Source organism: Dreissena polymorpha, chromosome 7 (assembly GCF_020536995.1).
Source record: "Dreissena polymorpha isolate Duluth1 chromosome 7, UMN_Dpol_1.0, whole genome shotgun sequence".
In the NCBI taxonomy this organism is placed as follows: Eukaryota; Metazoa; Mollusca; class Bivalvia; order Myida; family Dreissenidae; genus Dreissena; species Dreissena polymorpha.
The window spans coordinates 83,084,110-83,102,957 of NC_068361.1; the positions used below are offsets into that span (position 1 = coordinate 83,084,110).

The following is an 18,848-nucleotide window of genomic DNA, read 5'->3' on the forward strand; positions in this document are numbered from 1 at the left end:
TATAATAACTGCTCTATAACAATCAAATTATCAACTGAAATGTGATACACGTAGAAATATTTATAATGTACATTGTTATGAAAATATTTCAGATGTAACAAATGAAAAAACAATGTTGATGTTCAAATAAACATCTTAAATTACCCCACCCACCTGTTACCCATGTTGTGGGTTGTAAATTGAACATATGTATTATTTTAAAATTATTATTTTTAGAACTGTGTGATGTGTATTAAAAGACAAGAGGGACATGATGGCCCTGTATCGCTCCACTGCTGAAAAAAGGCTGAAACAAATATTCTCGGCATGTGCAAATACTTTAATATAGGCCCTATTTAAGCACATGTTCACTTTTGTGACCCCCTGGGGTGGGTCAACTTTAACCCCAGAGGCATAATTTGAGCAAACTTTGTAGAGGACTACTATATCTCACTACATACAAAATGTGGTAGCCCTAAGTCCTAGAGTTAAGGACAAGAATATTTTGTTTTCACAAAATAAGCAAGATATAAACGTATATAATGTTCAATTTTGTGACCCACGAGTCAGGGTCAAATTTGACCCAAAGGGCATTGTTTGAACAAACTTGGTAGAGGACCATAAGATGTTAGTGCATACCAAATTTGATAGCCATAGTCCAAATGGTTTTCAACAAGAAGATTTTAAAAGATTTCACAAAATAGGCGCTTTATAAGCGTTTATTAAATTGTGTGACCCCGGGGGCAGGGTCAAAGTTGACCCCAGAGGCATTATTTGAACAAATTTGGTAGAGGTTTATTAGATGTCACTACATACAAAATTTGGTAGCCCTAAGGACCAATGGATATGGACAAAAGATTTTTAAAGTTTTCACATAATAATCACTTTATAAGCATATGTTTAGTTTTGTGACCCCCGGGGCAGTTTCAAATTTGACCCAATGGGCATAATTTGAACAAACTTGGTAGAGAACTATTACATGTCACTACATATCAAATTTGGTAGCCCTATGCCATACTGTTATGGACAAGAAGATTTTTAAGTTTTCACAAAAAAGGCCTTGTATAAGCATATGTTCAATTTTGTGACCCTCTGGTCAGGGTCAAACTTGACCCCAGGGGCATAATTTGAACAAACTTGGTAGAGGACTATAAGATGCCACTACATACAAAATTTGGTAGCCCTAGGCCCAATGGTTATGGACGTGTAGATTTGTAAAGTTTTCACAAAATAGACCCTATTTAAGCATATGTTCAATTTTGTGACCCCCGGGGCGGGTCAAATTTGAACCCAGGGGCATAATTTGAACAAATTTGGTATAGGACTATTAGATGTTTCTACATACCAAATTTGATAGCCCTAGGCCCAATGGTTATGGACGAGAGATTTTTAAAGTTTTCACAAAATAGGCAGTGACCCCCGGGGCAGTGTCAAATTTGACCCCAGGGGCATAATTTGAACAAATTTGAAAGAGGTTCACCCCAGGAACATTCCTGAGAAATTTCATCAGAATTGGACCAGTTGTTTAGGAGACGAAGATGTTTAAAGGAAAAGTAAACGCACGGACGCATGCACGCATGACGGACACAGGACCATGACATAAGCCCCGCTGCCCTTTGGCCAGTGGAGCTAAAAACCAGACATCAATTAATATATAAATTTTTTACAAATAGTACTGCTTTGTGCTGTGATACACTATTGTTTAGTGAACGACATTGTTACAGATACTGCAAAAAGAATGTCAATAAAAAAGGTATTGTTCATTTTTTTATGTTGTTCGCATGTATAATAAGGCTTCTTTTAGGATGTCAAAAGCTGGACACATGAGAAATACATTTGTCTTTTTTGGGGGCCATCTGAAGCTGATTTTTCATGGTTTTCTTATACAATCAGATAACTTTGCCAAATTATAATTTATGAAATTCAAGATAATGATTATTTCACTGTTTTTCGGACATAGAACAATGTAAAATATGTGACACAAATCACACACATTTAGCAAAGCCATGTTTGCAATTCATTAACAAAAATGTGTTGTTGTCCATATATAGGATACACATGTACACAACAACTACTAATGAGAGCAACAGCAATCAAAATTCAGACTACGCAAATACTTTTATCAGATTAGTGCATCTACAAAAAACAACATAGAATACAATTAGCGGGGCAATTATGTTTCGCACACCATCTGTGGTTTAATGCACTGCCAAAAATATCTTACAACTTAGGTGAAACATGAGAAATACAACTGACATAAGAATCACAACTATGTTTGTCATCGAGAAGGAAAAAAAATTATGTAACAGCTATTAGATTTCATAGCTAATCTATATACAAGATGAAAATTACAATTGGTTAGATGTCAGGCAACAAATAACTCGCTATTGCTCATATTTTTTTCTCTGATTTTGTTACTCTGATTTGTCCGTGTGTAACCTCTGACAGGGGGCTCCTCAAACCACTCAGTCCATTTCTTTTTGATACAGTACTCAAATCTTTAAGTTGCAATCCACTTCCTGCAACTTTCCTTGCAACACCTTGACTTACACACTTTTGTATCAATCATGGTTTGCAAAGATTTGATGTTGGAAGCAACATTTAGTTACACATTGTATGCTAATACTGCTCGGTCATAGCTGAATGAATATTTGTTTACAACATTTTGGTCAAGAGGAACAGAGTTCACTGACTTTTGTAAAGCTAAAACATCCTGTAGAGCGCCATGTGCCATGTATAATTCACCAATGACGTCTTTAACTAAATTTTTCCGCTAATATGATTTCATATTTGGTAAGTATCTAAAAAGCCACAAATATTTTGCTGAAACTGAGACATTTTTCCACAAGTATGGATAGCATGGAGCAACACTTTACAATCAAAAGACTCTATATTATGCCCAACTAAAATAACTGGTGAACATTTCTGTAAGAATGTTATAAAACTTGTCAATGCAGATTTGATGGGGACAGCTGTTACTGTTTGTCCATTGACAATCACAGAGTCGCCAACAACTGTCACTCCAGTTATTTCTGACGCTTTCAATGACATCTTCTTCTCTGGCATCACATGATGTTGAAAACTGACCAGTTGAATGCACTGCAGCTATCTGAATTATGTGAGAAGTATGCTCTGAAAAAACAAAACAAAAATTTTACATAGAAATTGCACAGAATCCATTTTAGCTCCATTAATCGGAGAGCCCTGGGTCGCTCACCCAAGTACAATGTAAACTTCTTAAAATACATTTGCAGTGTTTACAATAAACATAAAAAGGAAAAACATTGCCCCCCCCCCAGGACAGGACTTATTTTGAAGCTTAATTTGAACAATCGTAGAAGAGATTCCTTCACATCCGTTCTCTATGCATTGTGGTTTAAGAGAATTTTTCAGTTGAAGGGTTATTGATCGAAAACAATTTTCACACTTATTGTGACCTTGACCTTTGACCAAGTGACCATAATTTAAATAGGGGTTATATACTGTCCAATCCCTATGCACATGGAAAGTTAAAAACCAATCTGTGACAAAGTTGACAAATTATTGATCGAAAACTAAATGATCTACCGACAGACCAACATCCAGCAAAACAATATTAACTCTCTCTTCCAAGGGGGGCATAATAACTGTTATCATGAAAATTGAAACGCTCTTTTCTTCGATTCATGGATATATGAAAGTAAGTTTTTGGCACCTTATTTATTCATAAATCTGAAGAAGCGAAGAGAAGAGTGTTTAAATTTTTAAATGATGCACAATAATATACTATAGCCAGTTGTGGGTAATGTACCATTGCATCATCTAAGTGGTATTTACTATTATTTTATCAATAAAGATTAAGAATCATTTATTATATGAATACAAAATGAGAAATTAGTCTGAACATAACTCTTGTTGCAATTCAATCATATGCTAGGTTGACCAACAATTTACACGATATCTCACATTTAGTTACTCAGCAGTAGCAGGTTGAATTATGTTACACATGCAAGTAAATATGTATATTTTTTAATAGAAGTTCAACTTTGGAGGTTTAGAGTACCTAAATACCTGAATTGGACCAAGATAAACTTCTGTATGTGCAACACTGTGAATACGGAATATGTTAAAAATACACTTTACCTAACCCTCTTGTTTCCAAATCAAAGAAAACACATTCCTTCCCAGTAGTGTCTAGCCCTGCTGGACCAGGCTTGGGTGCAGGTGGGGGTATAGTTGTAACTTCAATATTTTGGTCCTCTATGTTTGAACAGTATGTTGGACCCTCTCGTACTTCTTGCACTATATCCTTTGAATGCCTGAACAGGAAAACAGCATTTCAAATTGGAAAATGTGCTTGCACCTTCATGGGTTATCTCCGATTTTTTTTTTAAAGAAATGATTACACAGCACATTAATGCTTTTACAATAATCAATTTACAAACATAAGCATATGCTTTTAAATGTTACTACTACTTTGCATATATAATTGATGGATCTATTGAAACAATCTCAAACAAGAAATGTGTCCACACGACACGGATGCCCCAAACTCAAACTTTGTAACTATATAAAAGCACAACCGTGTAAATAATCCATACAATTGTAAGAAACCCAGGATCCCACATGGCCATGTTCGAACTTGGTCTAGACACAACTTCTGACCAAGTTTGGTGAAGATCGGATGAAAACTACTAGAATTAGAGAGCAGGCACGAAAAGTGTGACGAACTGACCGACCGACCCACGGACAGTGCGAAAACTATGTCGCCAATTGGGGGCATACAAATGAAGAATACTGTGTTTTAAAAATAAAATGCACATAATTAAAAATACCTTTCCAGTTTTGAGTCTTATGCGTCGCTGTTTTGCTGCACGAGTAACAGCTATAGCCTTTCTTTTTTTGTGCTGAAGGTCACGGAGAAGGGCCATTTTCGATGTGAAAGTCCCAGGTGAAACACCCAGTTTCTGATTAACCTGAAACAGATTGCAGTAAATGACAAAACAGTTGACAATGCACATAGCTAAAATATGCTTATGTGGAATAAAATAATATTATGAAATAATGTCAATAATTTACAAAAGTTACATAATTTTATAAGACCTAGTGATCTACAGTACATACACACAAATAATAATTAATTTAAGCCCTTTATTTTCAAAACCAATACGTATTCAGGGGACAAAAATTCCACTCGTCCGCTCGTATTGACGAGTGAAATCTTGAAAGGACGAGTGAATTTCCCTAAAGCTCTCGTCCTACAGGACGAGTGAAAAAAAACTGATGTTAAAATATGTATTTTCTGACCAGTAACTCTTTTTCATTAAATAAAATCATTTCTTAAAGCATATCTATTCTAAAAGTAGAACGCGAATGAACCGGAAATCGTTATTGTAAATTTCATACAGCAGGTGCGCGTTGTTATGCGAGACTGTGTCCCAAGTAAATATTGGCTTTTTGGTGTAAACTTTGCGCGTCCATGTTGACAGGGAACCATCTAACTTCATTCACTGTAAGTATTGATTTTTTAAAGAATTATTTTACTGCGAAGTACGGTTTTAAACCAGTCTGAATTTCATCTGAAAAATGTCTCACATACGAGCGTTCTTTAAAGGGGGCAGGAGCGATGTTCAACCATCCGAAATGGAAAGCACGCAAGCATTAGAAAAAGGAAAAAACGAATTTGTCTTCATTTATTTATTTTGTGTTCCTCATAAATAAAGTAAGTTAACATTTCTTCTGTGATCAGCTGGCATGAATAACTAAGTAAGCAGCATTTTAGCAGTGATATAGGAAACATTGTTAGTCATATCAGTCCTTTGCAATCTTTCTTTCACACATATTTGAAGGACAAGTGCATGTGTTTGCAGGACGAGTGAAAATTTTTATGCACTTGTCCTGCAGGACGAGTGCAATTTATAAATATTTTTGTCCCCTGGTATTTGACGAATTGAGAATAGTTATGTTTTGTAAACTTGTAAAATTTCATATTTATTACCGATATTAATAAATAGGGCTGCAGGAAGAAAATAAACTCCTGTCACTTTAAAATACATGTATACATGTTTAACTAAGGACAACCATTCACATTTTACTGTAATTGTGTTTACTGGCAGTAAATCAGACAAAATATGAAGGAAAAATATAGCAAGTACAATATAAAAAAGTGTATGCATGTAGACTACACAGGAATAACTTACAGATAACTACCAGTATCTGAATGTATTCAAAAGTATCAGTAATTTTGACAATAAATCATGATATAATGCACCAATGTACCAAAAATACAAAAAAGTCTTACCCAATGCAAGCTTTGTGTTCATGTCATAAACTCTGCCATGTTTCCATCCAGTAGCCACATTATTTATTGCACCACAATTGCTACACTGTATGTCCAAAACACATGCCAGTCCGAAATCCCTGCTTTCTACTGTGTTAAGTAAATTCATGGCACTTGACAAGCACTGCATGCTGAAAGCGATTCGGCCAATGTGTCGAGTTCAACGACTCGTCTACCAATTTTCCAACTGGCATCGCTGTTGTCACATGCGGTCACGCTTACCGACGATTCGATAGAAAAATCGTCAAAATAACAGTGGTCATACCGGAAATCCTGATTGTCGGTGGAAATAGTATTTCTATTGAAATCCACATTGTGCTTTGAAACGTTTTTTAAAAAATTACCTTTTAAGTTTCGTTATGTATTCCGATTTATATCCAAATTAGACATTTTAAATGAAAATTATTAAGCCAAGTATCTGATTCTCAATGTTGACAAGTTATCGTTTCGTTATTAATAGACGCTTGTTTTTGCACAGAAAATTACATCTACAGCGCAAGTAAGCGTTTCATCGATGTCGATCACGAAGTGACGTCAAGCAATCGAACGCTTGGTGTCATTGCAGTAAATCTCGAAAATATGTAAATGCCGAAAATTTATAGGCGCATAATCAAAACAGTCAAACTAGAAATTTCACTCGTTTATTCAAACCTTATCTTTTGAAACCGTGAAAATATACAAAGGTTTTTAATTTTTACGATATAGTTAATCAATTAACGTAAAGTGGAAACGATCGAACATCCTTAACAGGGGAATATCAGATTTACAAACGAATATTCGCCGTATCAAAAAATCCTGCATGCATGCAGGATAACAGTAAAAAATATCGATACATTTACTTGTGTAGTGTTATTTTTTGCGCACAGATGTAACCTAGTTGCAATAATCCAACTCCAAGCTATTGACCCTCCGGGTTCTGGGAGTTGCAAATGGTTTCGCGATTTACCATAGCAAAATCACCGCCTGAAATCCGGGCGCTCATTTATTGGTAAAATTAGCAACATAAACTATTTTCTGGCATGAATTAACACAAATAGATCGTCAGTATATCTATAATGAGCAAATTAAGATAACTTACATGATATGGTGTGCTCGCAGAAGAAAGATTTTAATCAAAGTTTCAAACCGTTCAACCGTAAATGTAAATGTCAACTTCTTTGCATATGGAACAGTTTTTATTAACCAAAAGAAAAATTAAAGGAACGCACGCGGTGTGTTTACAAAAACATGTACCAATAAACGGTTTACCTATGCTTTTCTCCGAACATACAATTTATGTTTTTAAGAAAGGTTATTTTCAAATATTAAATATTTGTTTTAAATGGACAGAAATTTTATATATAATTTGTTCAAATTTTAATTAATACTTATGTTAATTGTAATGTATATGAATAGCGGTCAGATCTTCCGTAAGGGAATTATAATACAACATCTACAGCAGCAACATGTATAAGCTCTAAAGCATACAATTGCTTTTAGCCATATACAAAATAGAAAATAACAAAAGTGTAATGCATGGATTATAAGAATTATGATTTCCCCAGGCAATTTTAGCCCAGCGGGCTAAAATGCGGGCACTTGAAATTCTCACAAGCGCTTGCTGTCTGCATTCAGCGGTGTGTGCATAAGGGGCTTAGATAACATGTATGAACGATTTACGGGTCGTTCATGGGGATCAATTATGGTGTTTGTCCCCTAATAATGGCCGATATTGATCTATTATTACCGGTACATGTGGAGTAAGAGCAATTAAAGATATGCTCAAATTGTTTGTTTGTTCTATTTTAATTAGTTTAAACCTATTGATTGTAGCTCGATTGCATCGAAAGCCGTAGGCTAATATAAACGCTCTCGAGTCTGTTTTCTGGGACTTGAACCAGTACTTGGTGTCTTTTGGGGGAGATCGAAGGAACGCTCACAGTCGGGTTTTAAAGGGATCTTTTCAAGCGTTGGTAAATTGACAAAATTGAAAAAAGTTGTTTCAGATTCGCAAATTTTCGTTTTAGTTATGATATTTGTGAGGACACAGTATTACTGAACATTTACCATGGTCTAATATAGCCATTATATGCATCTTTTGACGATTTTAAAACCTAAAAATTATAAAGCGTTGCAACGCGAAACGATTGAATAATTTGGAGAGTTCTGTTTTTGTCGTTAAATTTTGTGAAACTACGAAGTTTGCTTATATAAGGTATAAAGTACGTCATGTACGTGTACTCGGCGGAATAGCTCAGTAGGCTAGAGCGTTTTTACTTCAGGACTCTGGCAGGACTCCAGGGGTCACTGGTTCGAAACCTGCTCCGGGCAATGTTCTTTTCCTTTTTTTAATTTTATTCTTGATTTTTTACTGGAGCTTTTACGATCCAATGTTTACATTTATCAATATAAAGCATTTAATGAATAAGTTAAAAAATGCCAAAATCTGTGAAAAGGCCCCTTTAACCCGTGACTTCCCGATCTCTAGGCGGACACCATATCCACTACGCCACAGCGATCTTTTAAATATTTAAATGTTTACGACTATTGCATGAAATAAAAAGTTTAAAGAACTTGCTTCAAAAACAAACCGTAACTGATGTGTGTTGCGGTTGTGCGTAATTTAAGTTATAAATACAAATAATTGGAATCAAACGTCTTATTTGATTGCTCTCGACCATTTACAGTAACATTAATACTCAAAATCATACAACATTTCATACAATTGTTCGTTAAATAAACTTAACCAATTAAAAATCAGTGTTCTTTATGGCAATTGCCGAAATTTCAACGCCAGATGTGGACTGGTAAAATAGATGTTTGTAGATACAAAATGCTCGTTTTCATTATTGTTTTGCATATCTATTCATACGACACATGGACACTAAAATGGTGTTCGTGTGTCGTATGAATAGATATATTCGCGGGAATTAATTGTGGCCACAAATAAATAAAGACGAGCATTTTGTATCTACAAAAATCTATGTAATCATATCACATCTAGCGTTGAAATTTTGGATATTGCTATAAGGAACACTGATTGTTAAGGTGTTAACTTTATTTTACGAAATACTTAACGAAATTTTCGTTGATTTTGAGCGTTATAGAGACTTTAAAATGTGTTCACATTATTTTCTTAACGGCGACTATAGCTTAACAGTACAAATATTTAATATATTCAGATCCAATAGATATATAGTTTCTTTCATATTTACGAAATTCGCTATATACCTGCAACACATTTTTCTTTAGTCTTTGTGCATGACAGAATACAATCTAATAAACGACCAGTAGTTGGAAGCAAGATTTTCCATGGGTCACAGAATGTTTTTCAATATTTTTTTTGCTTTCTGTTTATTTTGGTTGTTATTTAATATTATAATATATGACTTGAATGAAATGAACTGATGACAAATACACATAAATATTAAAAGGAATGCTGTGATTTGGTAGCTCCAAAGAAGTGTGGATTTTGATTTATAACATTTAGAAAGTATATAAAGAATTCGACACCAACCGCCTGCCGCAGTGCCTGACCAAATTCCTGGGGAAATGCCAGTATATATATATATTATTCGCTTGTTATTCTTGTTTGTTTATCACAACATTTTAATCAGTGACACTAATCAAATGAAAAATCTCTCCAAAACACCAACGCATCCGCATTTTGCACAGCAACTCGAACAACACTGACAAAAATCACACTCACATACAGAACAGTTCTTTAAAACGCAACCTTCCCTAACGCATAACACACTTTCACCCATCTCTTTAGTCAACCAAGTCTTTAATACAGACAGCCTTAAGCACTCAACACTCTTAAACGTCTCTCTCAGTCAATTGTCTCCCACTAACGAACGACCATACGGATAGACAACGGCAAGGGACGGGTTCTATATGCTTTTATTTTAATATGTATTTCAATATTTACACACATTATCAAAGCTTTACAATATGTACACTAGGAGACATACATCTATACACTGTTATTTTAATATTTATTTCATAATCACACACAGTATCAAGCTTTACAATATGTACATAAGTAGACATACATCTATATACGTTTATGCTAATATTTATTTCATTCCGTTAATTAATTAAGTACTAAATTGTATAGCATGAAAACAATAAAATATTTATTAAGTATTCCATACTACAGCCTTATCTCTAGGCAACGATTACCGGAATAAACCCCCTTCGGAAGAAACCCCCTTCCCTAAAAACGACATAGCGGAAGAAACCCCCTTTCACATTTTGCATACGCGGAAGAAACCCCTTCGCTAGTTTTGCATAGGCGGTACAAACCCCCTTCGAGTTTTCAGACAGGCGGAATAAACCCCCTTCGTGTTTTCAGAGAGGCGGAATAAACCCCCTTCCTAAGTGTTAAGTCTTTCCCGCAGAGGTAGTAAAAAACGCGTTAACACCAACTTACGGAAGTGTGTTTCGGATTTACAGTAAAAAAATGTACCGGCCGTTTGTTCACAGGTTGTTAATGAAGTTGTTAATGATACACACTAAATATTCAATCTGTGAAACACAAACATCGTTATCGTGATAATTGAATGAAGGTGCGAAAATCTGATTAAAGGAGTGTACCGGCCGTTTGTTCACAAGCTGTGAAGAATTAATCAAGATGGTAATAAAACGAATAATGTATGAATGGGGGAAAGAATTGTTATTGAAGGATAAAATAGACAGAAAATAGAATGAAATATGTTAACATTTATGTACAAAGATCAAGCAAGCATATAATAGAAAACATTAAACAAATTGTTGTTGCAAAAAAGGACACGCATTTAATGATAAAACAGGCATATATTTACATTTATTTACGAAGATCTCAAACAAGCATACCCGGTATATTAAAAAGCAATAAACTTTGCTTTGTTGTTGAAAAAAGACACGAATTTATTAACGATAAACAGGCATATATTTACAATTATTTACAAAGATCAAATCATTCCCTAAAATCACACAATTATAGCCGAATGGAAAGCTAATGTAATTAAAGGGGCCTTTTCACAGATTTTGGCATTTTTTAACTTATTCATTAAATGCTTTATATTGATAAATGTAAACATTGGATCGTAAAAGCTCCAGTAAAAAATCAAGAAAAAAAATAAAAAAAAGGAAAAGAACATTGCCCGGAGCAGGTTTCGAACCAGTGACCCCTGGAGTCCTGCCAGAATCCTGAAGTAAAAACGCTTTAGCCTTCTGAGCTATTCCGCCGAGTACACGTACTTGACGTATTTTATACCTTATATAAGCAATCTTCGTAGTTGCACACAATTTAACGACAAAAGCAGAACTCTCCAAATTATTCAATCGTTTCGCGTTGCAACGCTTTATAATTTTTAGGTTTTAAAATCGTCAAAAGATGCATATAATGGCTATATTAGAGCATGGTAAATGTTCAGTATTACTGTTTCCTCACTTATATCATAACTAAAACGAAAATTTGCGAATCTGAAACAACTTTTTTCAATTTTGTCAATTTACCAAAGCGTGAAAAGATCCCTTTAAACAAAACTGTTCATAACTTCACACGAGCCGCAAAAGCGCCGATCATGACACAACTTCTCATCATTGTCTACAATAGCCGGTATATTAAAGGACCTTTTATATAATTAAATGAAAGTGAGAAAATCTATTTCCAAACTGTTATGTGCTGAGTAAAGAGGTGTACCGGCCGTATGTTCACAAGTTGTTAAAGATGAGATGCTCGTGTGAATTTGTCTTGCACTCGTTTCAGTGAGATTATACCATTTTATATGCGTTAACTTGTACTAGATTGATGAGAAATATCAAAAACACAAAATTAGCGCCCAGAGCCGATAGTGACGAAGATATTTCGTACATATTTTCCTTCAATAACCGAAGCATTCGTCTTTAAACAAAATTGAATCATGCAATCATGCTGCCCGGGAACTTTCTGAAAATGAAAGTGAATTTCTGTAAACAATTACCGTGCGTCTGAATGAAACTAAATCGTCTGGAAGGGGGTTTGTTCCGCTATGGAAGGGGGTTTCTTCCGCCTATGCAAAACTAGCGAGGGGGTTTCTTCCGCCTATGCAAAACTAGCGAGGGGGTTTCTTCCGCGTATGCAAACTATGAAAGGGGGTTTCTTCCGCCCCGCCGTTTTTAGCGAAGGGGGTTTCTTCCGGAAGGGGTTTCTTCCGTACACCCTAGGCAACCCCTGTCAGTAATAGCTTTATCTACCCCTCGATAATCAGTACCCTCATCAGCTCTGAAATGGTCTATTGCCTTATCAAAGACATTCGCACGTGTTAATCCCTTTGTCAATGCACCGCAGAGTACATAACAGGGCGGTAGACTTGCTAAGCATGTAAGAACACCCGACACTACATCCAGATTTTTTTCCGGATTTTCAGTTTAATAAGCATACAGCGCAATAACTGTTTATACAATGCTGTATCTAAAAGCACGGACTCTGCCACTTATCCGATCGCAGCGAGAATACAGTAATAAGAATGTGTCATAATTCAAACTACACTGTTATGCGCAATACAATTTCACCTGCTACCACAAGACATCGTCAGATACTACAGTGAAAACAATTTGTGCAGTGTGATATTTTCTTTTGCTTTGCTCAAATCGACAATTCACAACTTTCGCCATGAACGATTTGTTATCAAGTTTATGTTTTGAGCATTTCTCAACAAAATACACGCAAATTGATGTCGATTGCAACAGGTATTGTGGTTGTAACAATGTATTAGGTTGATTTAACTCGATTTTATGGACATATGTGAGACATTATTTTTTACATTGAATTTAATTTTAACAAGAAGAACTATGAGCTGTACGTATGTACTCATAAAAGCTCAGAGCATTCAAGAAGAACTAAGATGTAACCCTTTACCAAATAAAAAAAATGAAAAGGCAGTTAATGAAGGTAAAGAAAGGGTTTGTTTTCGGTCAAAAGCGATGTTTATTCATTCATTATAATATAAAATAACTATTTTTTAATATTTTACCTCACATAAATTTGTTTCTACTTTGCGTATATAAACTTCTCAGTTTCGTTATTTTGAATAGTGCCCTGTAAAGATGCGCAGCATAGTCAGCGGGTGCTATTTTGAATAGTGCCCTGTAAAGATGCGCGCGTTTGTAATAGTGACCGTTATAATGTGTATTTGCAACATTTGTGCAAGTTTTGCAATGAATACAAAGATTCTCTGTTTCATATAGTTAATATAGTTAGGGTAAACGCACGATTCGTTTGGCAGGTTACAAGCGTGTTTTTGTATTAATAATCACTTGAAAAATACAAAAATTAAATGCTATATTTATGATCAATGTTTAGAAACACGTTGTCTGCAATGAAGGCAAATATAACTATATATAATGTACCTAATATGTGAAATTCTTTACAACAACAATGAATTTTGTATATAGTGCGATTTTTTCCGAGTCCTACTTTTTGCAGGGAGACAACTCCCGCACAAAAATAATGTCGTACATATTCTTATTTGTAACGATTCGTTTGACAGGTCACGAGTGTGTTTTTTTTAATATTATTAATATCATATTAAAAAATATAAAAATTAAATGCCATATTTGGGATCAATGATTTGCAACATGTTTTCTGTGATATAAGCAGTTACCTTAATATAATATATAATACTTTCGCAGGGAGACAACTCGCATACTTAATAGTAACTGATAAATATTTATGTAATTTATCTTGTATTTATCTGCACGAAAATGTTCGGCAATCGCAGAATAGTGACCAGCCAGGCAGCCCCAAATAGTATACGGACCCCAAATAATTAATCAAAGGATACATGTTTCCGTATGATGCCAGATGTCCAGTACATACATCCCGGCCTATATTATGCTCACCCCAAGACATGACAGGACACTAGTGTTAGGAGGTAGAATAGGTTTTTGTTATGTTATTTTATAAGTCTTTTGAAATTATTAATAACTTAAGATTGTAAATTAATAGAACTTTGTATCAAATAAAATTAGTGTTATGAATTGACTGAGTTGTGTTATCATACTTATAAAGTTAAAGTATAGCACTACGCTACACATTTAAATAGCACCACTGTTCTACACGACTGGTCATATATTAACCTCGTTCTGGTATTACTAGGCTAAATGCATGTGCGATACGTGTCATTACATATAAGCCTGTTCGGTCCACACGGGCTAATCATAGACAGCAATTTCCGCTTCTCTTGGAATGCTTTGTTCTTCCGAAGTCTTCTAACCTATGATCCACTTTATGCAGAATGTTTCTCCCTCATTAGCTAACTTGGGACGACACTACGAAGATGCATTAAGCCCAGTTTTCCCAGAACAAGTTTCATATGGCGACCGTGATTAAAATATCAGCATTATCACAGAAAGTCGGACATTTAAGAAGCGAAATTCGAAAATGAAAAACAATTATCTTAAACTGTGATTAAATAATTATAATACTTGTTGTGCAATAATCCATAATAAAAAAAAACATTACACATACAATTAGTGAAAACTGTTATTTATATTAGTTTTACGGGGCTGGATGATTTCTTTGCGTTTGATTGTGTCCGTCTTTTTTCATATCGCATGCGTTTTTGTACTTTTTTGTATCCTCTGCATATTTTACTTCTGTAAATAAACATGCGAAAATGACTTTAAACGTTTTTATTATTCTGCAAATAATCTTAATTAAAAAAAACACAAATTGCAGTAAAAAGTTCGTTGTAGTAATTAAGTTAATTAGCTTTCAAGTTTAAAAGGTTTGTTACTGCTGTTTTTTTTGCATATTATATACGTTTTTCTACTGTTTTTCTTATTGCTAATTTATACACACACACACAATATCTTTATTTCTGTCACGTTACATGATAATAACAGACATGGCATAAGCATAAACATCGCTATTGGTCGTGAGACTGTGTTCTATCACATGATATTCGATAAACATAATTGAAAGCATGTTTTCAATAACAGAGACATAATTGGGATTGTATACTATAACCAAACTTTTACTTTGTAAAAATGTCGTACCGGGGACAGTTGTGCGTAACATTTTTGATCTTTTTATTTTATGTATGAATTGAATGGATATTGTTTCAGTGATACTAATTTAAACAGATTGTTTTTTGCATTTATAGAGGTTTTCCGCGGTAATTTTATTAGAATATTTAACCTTTATGATATTAGTAAAGTCAAATAAAGAAAAATATATAAGTCCGAAAATAGTAATGGAAGATATTAGTATTAAAATGAGTGTAGTAAAAAGATCTAATGAATTGTAAGAAGCGTCCCAACGCCAATGATGGTAAATAGGCAAAAGTATCAACAATTTAAAGCATTTAGTAAAACGCACAAAGACATAACTTTGATGCAATATTCGAAGGTAGCTGGTTATAAGAAATAAAACATATACATATAAATACAACACATAGTACACATATTGGTTACATCTGTTAGAAGTTAGAAGTAGACTATACAATTGTTTAAGAAATTTGGTCATACGTTTTTTTAACGAAATATAGTCGAAGTGCATAAACAATTTATACTTGTTTACAATTAAGCATCTAGAAAAAGAAGTGATTAAATCGTACAACAATAATAGAAGTTAAATTGCGTATAACAAGTATGTTCATTGGATAATTTAATCTCATAGAGTCGAAGAGGTGGATTTTAATCGAATTCGTTTGCTTGAGTATGTAATCAGTGGCATGCAGCCTGTGATGTAATTATTTTTAGAACAATCGATGTACCCAATTGACCTGACCTACATGCCGAAATCGAGATCGCGTGTAGATCAGAGTTGGGTGTGTGTAAGCAGTGTGTTTATGAATGAAATTGGAAAGTTTTGCACGTGCTCTGCAAATATTCACATGCGGGATTACTAATTTGGATTTGCCCTAAATTGCAGGTATGTATGTTTATTTATTTTGATTTAGTCTCATGGATTAATTAGTTAATTATTGTGTGTTTGTGAACGCATCCATAATTTTACGAGTAAACAAGCTTGTGCGTTTAGCCATGTCAATGTTGTTGCACTTCATTATTTCAATGTATTTGATGATATTTGGGCGCGTGGAGTAATATCTCGGGATCAATTTACGCCTTTGTTCTGTAAAGTGTGGGCACACAAGGACGTAGTGGAATTCGTCTCCTAGTTCTCTTAATCCTAGCTGGAGGCAAAAGGGGCAGTATCTTAAGTTATGAGGAATGTTAGACCATCTTTGTACTTCAACAGGCAGTCTGTGGTTAGCAATTCGGAATTTAATGAGGTTTGTTGAAAGGTTACTTCAGGGGTTTTTTTTACAAAAAGGGGAAGACGCTGGACGCTGGGTAAAGGGGAAAATCGAGCGCGAAAGAGACATATTTGGGGAAAAAATAAAAACTGCTCATTTCAATGTCTATAACTCACCTACAGACTTCAGGTTTTTTTTTAGAAAAAGAGGCATGTCTCTGACCTTTTTGTTCTTAAACACATGAACAAGTATGATATTAAAGTCAAAGTCCTAAATAAAGTTGCAGGTGTAGATCTAATAATGGGAAATGTTTTCAACTGGGGCCGGGGAATGATGTCAATATTATGATTTCAATTTCATGATGAATGGGTTGACGATCCAGATCTGCTACAGTATTGGAAGGGAAAGGTGCGGCAGCTGCCGATTGTATACTTTCACTTTCACAATAATCCGACAGTATTAATCGATGTTGATTACATGTACCTCCGAATCTTGCTGGGTTTCAACGGTTTTTGATGATTCATTCTTAAAAAATGCGTCAACGCAATTAATATTTTCCGAGTCCGAACGTTTTATTTTGTTCGTGTATGAACGCCAATTGTGAGACTTTTTTTCTGTTTTAACGTTTATATCTTGGCTTTCACATAACCCGGATGAAAATTCGACTGGTTTCCGGTAATTAATTGACGAAACACCCTTCTCGCGCAAGACCGGAATCCAGTAAAATAGTCACATGATTAGTTGCCCGGTTTCCATGACGTAATTTAAGAGCTATATATAGAATCACTGGGATTCCGAGATTTGAGTGTTCGTCGGGAGAGAGCGAGATCGTTGTACATGGTACAAATTGGATAAGTGTCGACTTCCCAAAAGAAAAAAAACAACATTTCTTTGAGGGTAAAATATTATATTTTGGTGAAAAATTATATTTTTGGAGGGGAAATGGTATTTTTAGGGGAAAAATTCTGGTAGGGGAAGACGCCGAATATCGGCGTCATTTTCTTAGTAAAAAAAACCCCTGTACTTGGAAGTGATGTTATGTACTTTTCGAGTTTAATATTGTTTTTGAACAGGAGAAAGTGTTTGCCTTTGTTTGACGTGTTCAGTTTTGCTTCCCATTCTTGTAAAAATTGATCCATTAGGGTTTGTTTAATTGTCTGGTGGACGTTATTTGTGTTGATATGATTTTGGGCCTCGAAAATGTATGTATTTCCTGTTTCGTTGAATATCTGTTTAATGTAGTCGAGCCACTTGTAAGTTTGAGGACTATTTAGCATATACTTATATAGGATGTATGTGTATTTTGTGTGGTCGCCATTTATTATCTTTGACCAATATTTTATCATGTTTGTTTTGATTTGTATTTGAAGTGGAGAGGAACGAATTGGGTGTTGATTTTCTGGAATTTGTTATTTTCTTGAGAAAAGAAATATGTATTTTCTCCAGATTGTTTGTGTTTTCGTATCCAATTATTTCAGTGGAATATGTTAGAATTGGTAGGATTGTGCTATCGAATAAGGATATTTGCAAGTCGAGTGGAAGATCGAGATTGTTTATTCGTTTGTATAGTAGATGCAGTGCTTTGTTGGCTTGTTCTTCAATATGTGTTCTTGCTTTAAAAAAACTTCCACTGTGGCGAAAGTATGTTCCTAGATATTTATAATTGTCTACTATTTCAATAAGTTTATTGTTTATTTTGAATGAGTATTTATGCCAAGTTCTTTTATTGGTGCCAAATATTATGACTTTCGTTTTATCTACATTTACTGTTAATTTCCATTGTTTACAATATTTTTCGAAATCGTCTAGACATTTTTGAAAAGATTTGGGGGAATCTGCTAGGAGAATCGTGTCATCGGCGAACAGTATGGCTATTAGTGCTAGAAAATGCATTGTTTCTCCATCATGGTATTGAATTTGGATCCCTTTGTTGTTGCTATTTTTAAGGTATTCGAGTAAGTCATTTAGGTAGTAGGAGAATAAAAGAGGAGAAAGGTTGTCCCCTTGTCGGACACCCTGGTCGCAAGCAAAGAAAGCTGAATAGTCGTGTTTTGTTTGGACACATGATTTGATGTTGTCGTACATGTTTTTTATAATTCGAATGAATTTTCCTTGGACATTGTTGTTAATTAATTTATGGAATAGTTCTGCTCTGGGGATTAGGTCAAAGCATTTAGTAAAGTCTACAAAGCCCACAAATAGTTTACTCTTTAATTTTTTCATGTTGTTTATGAGAAAATTTAGGCAGAATATGTTGTCTGTTGTTGAGAAGTTTTTACGAAAGCCAGCTTGATTTTGGTGGATTATGTAATTTTCATTGCTGTACCTTGTCAATCTTTCAT

At 34.6% G+C, this 18,848-nt stretch overlaps 1 protein-coding gene and 1 long non-coding RNA gene across 2 annotated transcripts in view; both read right to left on the reverse strand.

Annotated features, from left to right (window-relative positions):
- Positions 1–18,848, reverse strand: part of LOC127838087 (uncharacterized) — a 111,571-nt gene that overhangs the window by 71,054 nt on the left and 21,669 nt on the right. The gene's annotated exons all lie outside the window — the stretch shown is intronic.
- Positions 1,970–6,755, reverse strand: LOC127838097 (uncharacterized). Its single transcript, XR_008029658.1, has 4 exons — positions 6,260–6,755; positions 4,794–4,934; positions 4,102–4,277; positions 1,970–3,111 (listed from the first exon to the last, which is right to left on the reverse strand). It is a non-coding gene; the product is annotated as an uncharacterized LOC127838097 (long non-coding RNA).